Raw genomic sequence first — 7,929 nt, 5'->3', positions numbered from 1 at the left:
TATCTATAACACAAAAACAAATGGCAGACTAAAAGGACATTTTATCTATTAATTCATTTATTTATTTGTTCAGTTCCTTCTTTAATTTACTGCTCTAATAAATGTGCTTATGTGAGACTTGTGAATAAATTCCTGAAATTAATAAATCCAAGCTTCATCTTCCCCAATTTCTGAGTGTCCTCTGGCAGTGCTAATGAGCAGGAAATGGCCAAAAGAGAGATTTGTATAATCCATATCACTTCACTCCCTTTTTGATTTTTCATGTCTTTAAGACATGAGTCTTGTCTTTTTCACACAAACTCTCTTTTACACAAGCACCTCTGCTACTTATTATACCACTTAGAAATGTTTACATTAGGCAAAGAATAATCTGAGAGGCAGAATAGTTGAGTGGATAGAGAGCTCTCTTGAAACACCTGGATTTAAAGGCTTCTTCTGACATTCACTGGCTATGTGACCTCTAAAAAGTTAACTTTCTAATATCTCCAGACCAATTTCTAAGATTATAAATTACAGAAAACATCTTTCACTTTGAAAACTTGTACAAGGGTAGTGGCAGTTTGGTTAAGGGAGGGGATAAATATGAGAAATATTACATCAATTACCTTCTTAGATTATCCACAGAACCTCTTCTGTGGATTTGTTAAACAATTCTGGTAAGTTTACATCTATCTCCCTGTTTTATGTTTTGCTTAATATTCTGTATCACTAGAAAAAAATTCTTTGTGGTTTCCTCTTTCATAGATTTCTTGAATTTTGAAGATTATTTTTTTAAGGAAAGTTGTTAAAACTGCATTTTGTCCACTCAGTCAAATGCTTTCTTAAAATCAACCAACTATTATTATCATTATAGTTTTTATACCTATCTATATATCTTGATCATTTGTGTGAATGTTAAGAATCATTCTAAAATAGACATTTTGACAGGCTTATTGTTATATTCTGCTGATTCTCAGAAAGATTAAAAACATTATTTTTAAAATCCTCAACATTTTTTCTCATTTTCCGTCCACTGGGAAAAAAAATAAAAAATAAACAACCACAAATTTTCAGCAAGATTTTTATGGCCAAGCTTATGGTCCATGCTATTAGGGAGGCTGAGGCTAATGGATCACTTGAGTTTGTTAAACATCTGAGCTGCAGTGGGTCTAGCAGATTAGGTAATATGGTTAGCTTTCAGGAGAGGTAGGGCATCAGGATACCTACAGAGGAGAAAAATAACTCACATTAGAAATAGAATGAGTCAAGTCTCCTATGTTGATCAGTAGTGAAATTGCACTCACAAATGAACCTTGTTTTTCCAGTAACAAGATGATAAAGAGATCCAGTAAAAGTAAGAGAGGAGAGGGAAGAGGGTGGGAGGAGAAGGAAAAGAGGATAAAAAGAGGAAGAAAAAGAGATAAATATTTTAGATATGAGAAAATAGGTCTATAGTGGGTTTTTTAACTCTCTTTTTTATTTTATTTTAAACTTAAATATAAAATAAGAAAAGAAAAAGCAGCAGTGTCATTATTGGGTCTATATTCCAAGGAAATCATAAAGGAGGGAAAAGGACCCACATGTGCAAAAATGTTTGTGGCAGCTCGTTTTGTGGTAGCAAGGAATTGGAAAATGAGTAGATGTCTATCAATTGGGAAATGATTGAATAAGCTCTGGTATATTAAGGTAATGGAATATTATTGTTAATAAAAAATGATGAACAAGCTGATTTTAGAAAAGCCTGGAATAATTAGATGAACTGATGCTGAGAGAAACAAGCAGAAGCAGGAATACATTGTACACAGTATCAGCAAGATTATGTGATGTTCAACTATTAAAGGTGTGGTTCTTCTCAGTTGCTCAGTGTTTTAAAAGCATTCACAATAGACTTTGGACAGAAAATGCCATTTCCATCCAGAAAAAGAACTATGGAGATTGAATATAAACCAACACATATTGTGGTCACTTCTTTTTTTCTGTTTTTTTTTTTTTTTTCCTCTCAAGCGGTTTTTTCCCCCTTTTGTTTTGATTTTTCTCTCCCAACATGATTCATAAAGCAATATGTATTAAAAATAAATTAATACATAGATAAAAGAGGGGGAAAAAGAAAAGAAAAAATTGCCTTGTGCTTAAAGGAATATAAGAAAAGATTCAACATAAAAAGCAATAATTTTTTTATTATAGCTTTTTATTAACAGAACATATGCATGGGGAATTTTTGCAACTTTGTCCCTTGCACTCACTTCTGTCCAACTTTTCCCTTCCCTCTCTCCACTCCCTCCTCTATATGGCAGGCAGTCTCATACATGTTAAAACATGTTAAAGTTTATCTTAGATACAACATATGTGTGCAGATCCATACAGTTCTCTTGTTGCACAAGAAAAATTGGATTCAAAAGATAAACAGTGTTCCTTCTCTGTCTGTAGCTGATTCTGTCCATCATTGATCAATTGGAATTGAATTGGATCTTCTCTTTGTTGAAGATATCCACTTCTATCAGAATACATCTTCATACAGTATTGTTGTTGAAGTGTATAATGATGTCCTCCTGGTTCTGCTCATTTCACTTAGCATCAGTTCGTGTAAGTCTCTCCAGGCCTTTCTGAAATCATCCTGCTGGTCATTTCTTACAAAACAATAATATTCCATAACATTCATATAACACAATTTACCCAACTATTCTCCAATTGATGGGCATCCATTCACTTTCCAGTTTCTGGCCACTCTAAATAGGGCTGCCACAAACATTCGTGCACATACAGGTCCCTTTCCCTTCTTTAAGATCTCTTTGGTATATAAGCATAGTAGAAACACTACTGGATCAAAGGGTATGTACAATTTGATAACTTTTTGAGCATAATTCCAAATGAGCAATAAATTTTCAGTTCAAGAAAGTCTATATAATAAATATGACCCATTATATTCAGAGATATCCATCTTTTCTTTGCTTCCTTTTAAGTTTTGTTTTGTCCTTTGCTGCATACTTTCTAATTTATTCCCCATCCACAGAAAGCTAATATATGTGTATGTATACATGCATGAAAATATTTATGTATATACACAATATACATATTTACTTATATAATCCACAAATATACATTGATATCTGTAATCATACACACATATAGATTTATATGCATCTATGTAAGATCATACTATGCTTACTTGTCTTCTGTTACTCTGAAGGTGGAAAATATCTTCCTTCATATGTATGTCTTTCCATATTTTTCTCAATCCACCAGCTCATCATTTTCTACACTACAGCAATATTGTCTTGTTGTTTTAAATAATCTAAAACGATATTGATATGACTGATATATAATACAGTTTCTCTGATTTTCTCTTTTGATTAAACTTATTTAGCTTTAACTGTCTGAGATCATAATTACTACATGTGCTTTAAAAAAATAAATAAATAAAATTTACTCCTGATCTTTGTTTCTTTTATTTTTATAATATTTCCTGAAAGCAGCATATTGTTACTTTAAAATTTGTAATGTACTATTTCCATCTTGTGAGAGAATTCATCTAATTCACATACTGATCGATAATGCCATTTTCCTCCTTCCTATTTTTTTCTCACTATCCTTTTCATCCTTTTACTATCATTCTTCAGTTCTCTATTTTATTTCTATCTTCAACTTTGCCTTCCTCTTCCTTAATCCATCCACCCCTCCAAGAATCCCCCCCTTATCTTTTTTCCTTACCCAATCCCTTAGCCTTCTTAAATCTTTCTTTCACACCCTTTCATACACACACATACACACACACACACACACACACACACACACACGTATGTCCTCCCTCCTACTAATTCCTTCTATTGTTTTTGCTAATTTGTATGAGGCAATTGTTCTTTTTTTCTTTCCCTACACAGTTTTAATATTATTTTTAGAATCATCTATCCAATTCCATTCAGCCCAAGCCTTTCTTTCAAACTATCCAAATAAAAATGAGTCATAAAAGAACTGATTATATTTTCATATATAAAAATAAACAATTTGACCTTATTGAATCCCTTATAATTGCACCTTAAAATTTATATTCTGTACATCAAATTTTCTCTTAAATTCTGCTGTTTTTGTTACAGATACCAGATCAGTATGCTAAATGTCCTTTTTTAAAAAAATTTCTCTCAGATTTATCCTTAATTTTGCTGGTTGTTACCCTTGGTTGTAATTATAGCTTTTTTTTTGTTTGTTCTTCAAAATATAGTATTCCAAGATCTATGGTCCTTCAACTTAGTAGCTTTTTATACGATCCCTATTGTAACTCTACAATTTTTAATTTTTTTTCTTGTTACTTCCAATATTTTTTCCTTAACCTGGAAGCTTTGAAACTTGGCTATGATGTTCCCATAAGCTTTTCCCTTGGGATCTTTTTCAGATAGTGATAATATTTCTACTTTGTCTTCTAGAACTTCAGAGTAATTTTTCTGGATAATTTTTTGTAATGTTGTATCAATATAATTTTTTAGAATAATTTTCAGGAAGTCTGACTATTCTTATGTCATTTCTTCTTGATCTGATCTTAATTTTTTTATTTCCACATTCTCTTCTATTTTTCCATTCTTTTTATTTTGTTTTATTATTTCTTTGTGTCTTAGAACATCCTTAGCTTCCTTTTTACTCAATTCTAATTTTCAAGTAATTATTTTCTTCTTTAAGTTTTTGGTTCCCTATTTCAAGTTTGACTTGAATTTTGACTTAATTTTCATAATTTTCTTTTAAAGATCCTGATCCTGGTATCTTCTTGGTTGTCTTCAAGTTCTTCACTTGCTTTGCAATCTTCACTTTAAGATAATATTGAAAAACATGATATTGATGCTTTTAAAATAATGTCATCACCAGGAAATATGGATTTCTTCTTTATAAAATCTATTGGGTATGGAAGTGATGAGATTCAAATATGAATTACCTAACATCATTACTGATAAGAAATGTTTCTACAGAAATACTGGCAACATCCAGTCATTCTGGAGAGCAATTTGGAACTATTCTCAAAAATCTATCAAACTGTGCATACCCTTTGATCCAGCAGTGTTACTACTGGGCTTATACCCCAAAGAGATACTAAAGAAGGGAAAGGGACCTGTATGTGCCAAAATGTTTGTGGCAGCTCTTTTTGTAGTTGCCAGAAACTGGAAACTGAATGGATGCCATCAATTAGAGAATGGCTGAATAAATTGTGGTATATGAATATTATGGAATATTATTGTTCGGTAAGAAATGACCAGCAGGATGAATACAGAGGGGACTGGAGAGACTTACACGAACTGATGCTGATTGAAATGAGCAGGACCAGATCATTATATACTTCAACAACAATACTATATGATGATCAATTCTGATGGACGTGGCCCTTTTCAGCAATGAGATGAACCAAATCAGTTCCATTAGAGCAGTAATGAATTGAACCAGTTATACCCAGTGAAAGAACTCTGGGAGATGACTATGAACCATTACATAGAATTTCCAAACCTTATATTTTTGTCCATCTGCACTTTTGATTTCCTTCACAGGCTAACTGTACACTATTTCAAAGTCCAACTTTTTTTATACAACAAATTAACTGTTTGGACATGTATACATATATTGTATTTAACTTATATTTTAACACATATTTAATATGTATTGGTCAACCTGCCATTTGGGGGAAGCGGTGGCAGGGAAGAGGGAAAAAGTTGGAACAAAAGGATTTGGAACTGTCAGTGATGAAAAATTACCCATGCATATATCTTGTAAATAAAAAGCTATAAAAAGAAAAAAAGAAAAAAAGAAATACTGGCAAATCTGTCGCATTTTGCATATATTTGTTCTCCTGATTTGACCTAACTCAAGTCCTGGTGATGATCTTGTTTATTTATATATAATACCAAGTCCTCTACAGCCTCATTTTTTCAATCCTATTTCGCTTTTGTGTGTGTGTAAGTTGCTAGTGCTTATAATCATCCACTATTTTATGTAACATTTTATAAATGAGTTCATACTCTAAAGGAATGTTGCCTTGGGCTACCATATCTTTCTGCTTAGCAAAAAGCTTACGTACTTAATGTCCATGGAGGTTAATGGGCTTTTTTGACCTGGTTTTGATAGTAACTGCTTTGCATCAGTACACATTTCTAGCAGTAGTCAAAGTCAATGTCTTAACTTTTGGCCATTTCCTATGGAGTATATATGGAGTTTTTCTCTAGGACTATATTCAATGTTTTCTAACTTGAAATAGATAAAATGAGGGGATAAAGAGTATAGTTAAAAGCTCCAGAGTTTTATCTTGATTTAAAATAAAAGCATGCTTCTTTTAGAAATTTAAATCACTAGCTTAACCCTAGGTCTAATTGAACAGGCACACACTATAGTGCCTCTTGGTTTCATTTTGAAAGTGTACAAAGACACACACACACACACACACACACACACACACACACACACATTACTATAGGCCCACTTATCTGCACGTTGTTATATATATCTTATTAAGTCTAGAAATTGTGTTCTATTGGCCTACTTTTTGTTGTTGTTGTTTTGTTTTTTGTTTTTTTCCAGTTAATCTCCACTGATATTGGAGCAGGACTTTAATTATTTTATCTTAAATTGTTCTTTAAATGTTATTTGAAAACATATTGAGGACAGAAACCAATTCAATTCAGTTCAATAAAATCTTATTAAATACCTACCATGTACAAGGTATAATGCTAATTGAGAGGCAAAAACAAAATATAAAATTATAATGTATGTTCTCAAGCATAACATATAATTACATATTATAATGGGAGAATATAACATTGAAATATTAAATATAAAATATAGGCAAAGAAAATATTGAGTAATTTAAATAGTAAGAGAAAAGTAACAACTAAAATTTCAGAAAAGACCTCAAATAAGCAGTCTTTGAGCTTGTGCTCAAAGGGAAGTAGAGATTTCTAAGATACATGCTTCTGATGTGAGGGCTAGTTTTTATAATACTATAGAAATGGAAGATTTCAGTTTACATATAAAAACAGCTAATAGGCCTGATTGATTGGAACACAGAATGTCTGTAGTGGGATAAGAGGGAGCATATGAAAATCATTTCTGGAAAGATAAGTGGAATCTAGGCTATAAACATCTTCAAATCCCATTTTCTGTTCTTTCCCAGATCTAATCCAAATGTACAACAACAATACTAATACAATTAGCATTTGAATAGTGCTTACTATGTACCCAGTACTGTTCTTTCCTACCACAATATTTAGCACAAAGCTAGATTATCCTCTCCATCAACTCATTGATTAAACAATGACCTGCATCCCCAAAAGAATTTTATATTAGCTTAGAATTTGCATTCAGATCAATAATATCATAGATACAGAACTGGATTCTTACCAAAGGATCACCAAGGATATAGGGTCAGAAATGATCTTGGGGTTCATCTGGTCCAACAAACCACTTGACAGATAGGGGAAATTGAGTCAGGGGTGGAGACAAAAAGTCACTTGAAGTGATAGGTCCTGAATTCAGGTCCTCTTATTCCAAATTGAACATTTTTACTTTTCTTCTGTGTGCCAAGCTCCCTCTCGCTTCTGTGTACACATCACAGCTCTGTGACCCATCTTTCCTACATTTGATTTCTTCAACAAATTAACTTGTCACTTGAGGTACTGTTGAAATATATTTACTTATGGTGAGACTTTGAACTCATAGGAAGGGGGTGGGGGAAGCTATCAAGCCATCTGTTGGATAAATCATGTTTTTTTGATATTAAAAGGGCTTTCTTTTCCCTGACTTTTGGTGCTTCTCTCCCACCTCTCATATGCTGCTCAGATAATGACAGCTGCCATGAGTGTTTCAAGCCCTCACCTGCAAACTCTTGAAATGCCACATGCTTAATATAATGTGATATACATAGCAGTGCAAAGATACGGCCAGGCCTGACTGGATGGGTGTGTTGGAAGCAAAAACTGTCAAAAC

General features: G+C 32.6%; 1 long non-coding RNA gene across 1 annotated transcript; it reads right to left on the bottom strand.

Annotated features, from left to right (window-relative positions):
- Positions 1-1,059: 1,059 nt before the first annotated feature.
- Positions 1,060-7,563, bottom strand: LOC127539656 (uncharacterized). Its single transcript, XR_007948008.1, has 2 exons — positions 7,345-7,563; positions 1,060-1,202 (listed from the first exon to the last, which is right to left on the bottom strand). It is a non-coding gene; the product is annotated as an uncharacterized LOC127539656 (long non-coding RNA).
- Positions 7,564-7,929: the final 366 nt, after the last annotated feature.

Source organism: Antechinus flavipes, chromosome 6 (assembly GCF_016432865.1).
Source record: "Antechinus flavipes isolate AdamAnt ecotype Samford, QLD, Australia chromosome 6, AdamAnt_v2, whole genome shotgun sequence".
Lineage (NCBI taxonomy): Eukaryota > Metazoa > Chordata > Mammalia > Dasyuromorphia > Dasyuridae > Antechinus > Antechinus flavipes.
Note: the sequence above shows the minus strand (reverse complement) of the source record. Positions and strands in the feature narration are given on the sequence as shown.